Source organism: Populus nigra, chromosome 2 (assembly GCF_951802175.1).
Source record: "Populus nigra chromosome 2, ddPopNigr1.1, whole genome shotgun sequence".
NCBI lineage: Eukaryota > Viridiplantae > Streptophyta > Magnoliopsida > Malpighiales > Salicaceae > Populus > Populus nigra.
The window spans coordinates 19284595-19287094 of record NC_084853.1 but is presented as its reverse complement, the minus strand read 5'-3'; positions in this window follow the sequence as shown (position 1 = coordinate 19287094).

Genomic DNA, 2500 nt, shown 5'->3' with positions numbered 1-2500 from the left:
GCCTCTCCCCCGCAGGGGGCAGGCCAGAACGCGGGGGGCCAGGGCCCGAAGGCAGCCCCCCCGCGGGCGAGAGAGCAAGCCAGCAGGGGCTGTCCGCGCGTCGCGCGGCGCGGCATGGCTGCGGGGGCCGCGCGCGCGCGCCCAAGCGCCCAAGGGCCCCCAAGGGCCCCAGGCCCTCAGGCCCCAGCGCCCCAGCGCCCAGCGCGGGCGGGCGCGCGCGCGCGTGTGGTCTTTGAGGGGCGCCGGCCTGGTGGCTCCCTAAAGAGCAATAAGTGTCATTGCAGCTCTGGCAGGGGGAGACACTACTAGGTCCCAGCTGTCACCCCCCCTCTAAAAAATTCATTTCTTGGTATTTTGAGCTGAAATTTTGCAGAGAGGTTGGCAAAAATCCAATCCACCTTCATTAATTTTCCCAGAATTTTTCGAGGTCGGGAAGTATTTGTTTTAATTTTCCTACCATTAGAAATCGAGTAAATCCGCAAAACTAGGAACCGGCCCGGAATGACCCCAAATTCAGTGGGCAGCCTCATAAAAATATGGCTGATTTTACTGGATTGGTTTCATGTGGAAAGCACGACGTTTTCTTGTAGGAATGCGGGAACCCCGGCAGCTCGCCTGCCGCGGCCAGCGACGTCGGGGACGCTGGCCTGCGCTGTCGAGCCCGCGAGGGCTGTCTCCGCGGCAGGCCCCCCCTGAACGGGGCACGACAGGCCACCGCGCTGGCTCGTCCAGCGTCGACAGTCCCTCGTCCAGGTTTCAGATCGCGCCAAGTCGAACCCATGACCTGCTCAAGCCATCGTGCGCTGCCGAATTCGCATCTGCGTGTAGGCTGCCATTCCACGCGGCAGCCCCTGTTTTCGTCAGCGTGCCCCCCTGACGAATTTTCCTGCCTGGCCCAGTCCAGCGTCCAGCCCCTGTTCGTCGAAAAATCTGCGCTGCTGATTTTCCACGACGAGCCTACTTTCGTCAGCGTGCCCCCCTGACGAATTTTCCTGCCTGGCCCGGCCAGTCCAGCCCCTGTTCGTCGAAAAATCTGCGCTGCCGATTTTCCACGCGGCAGCCCCTGTTTTCGTCAGCGTGCCCCCCTGACGAATTTTCCTGCCTGGCCCGGCCAGTCCAGCCCCTGTTCGTCGAAAAATCTGCGCTGCCGATTTTCCACGCGGCAGCCCCTCTTTTCGTCAGCGTGCCCCCCTGACGAATTTTCCTGCCTGGCCCGGCCGGTCCAGCATCCAGCCCCTGTTCGTCGAAAAATCTGCGCTGCCGATTTTCCACGCGGCAGCCCCTCTTTTCGTCAGCGTGCCCCCCTGACGAATTTTCCTGCCTGGCCCGGCCGGTCCAGCATCCAGCCCCTGTTCGTCGAAAAATCTGCGCTGCCGATTTTCCACGCGGCAGCCCCTGTTTTCCTCAGCGTGCCCCCCTGACGAATGTTCGTCGAAAAATCTGCGCTGCCGATTTTCCACGCGGCAGCCCCTGTTTTCCTCAGCGTGCCCCCCTGACGAATGTTCGTCGAAAAATCTGCGCTGCCGATTTTCCACGCGGCAGCCCCTCTTTTCGTCAGCGTGCCCCCCTGACGAATTTTCCTGCCTGGCCCGGCCGGTCCAGCATCCAGCCCCTGTTCGTCGAAAAATCTGCGCTGCCGATTTTCCACGCGGCAGCCCCTCTTTTCGTCAGCGTGCCCCCCTGACGAATGTTCGTCGAAAAATCTGCGCTGCCGATTTTCCACGCGGCAGCCCCTCTTTTCGTCAGCGTGCCCCCCTGACGAATTTTCCTGCCTGGCCCGGCCGGTCCAGCATCCAGCCCCTGTTCGTCGAAAAATCTGCGCTGCCGATTTTCACCGACGAGCCTACTTTCGTCAGCGTGTCCCCTTGACGAATTTCCCTGCCTGGCCTGGACAGTCCATCTTCCAGCCCATGTTCATCGAAAAATCTGCGCTGCCGATTTCCCCGACGAACCTGCAGCTGCACAAATCTGCGCTGCCGATTTCCCCCCCTGTCGGCATGGCTGCCGCTGCCCCGATGTCCAGACCAACAGTCTTTTTTGTCGACTTTGCCGATTTTGTCCGCGCTGCCGATTCCAACACTACCCCCTGCATCCAAACCAGCATTGTTTCGTCAGCTCTTCCCCTGACGATTTTAGCCCTGTAACAAACAGTAGGCCTCCAATCCCGCCAACGGGAGCCAAGTTGATAGGGAAGAGAATTGAATGACGCGCCTGGTCCTCGCACCCCGCCACCCGAGGGGCCTTTTTCCCGGCAGCCTCTGAAAAACTCTAGCTTTCACGGTCCTCGCCGCCCCTCACCACCATGGCAGGCCTCTAATCCCACCCATCAGCAGTTGTAGCCGATAGGGCAGTGATTTGAATGACGCGTCGCGGGCCGCCGGGTCATCTCACCCGGCCATTAATTGGAGCGTTTTTGGCTGGCCGAGGATGGGGGGATGGATCTCTTCTTCCGAAAAAGCAAACAGTACATCGGGAGTTATGTTGACGGGGCATGGAATTG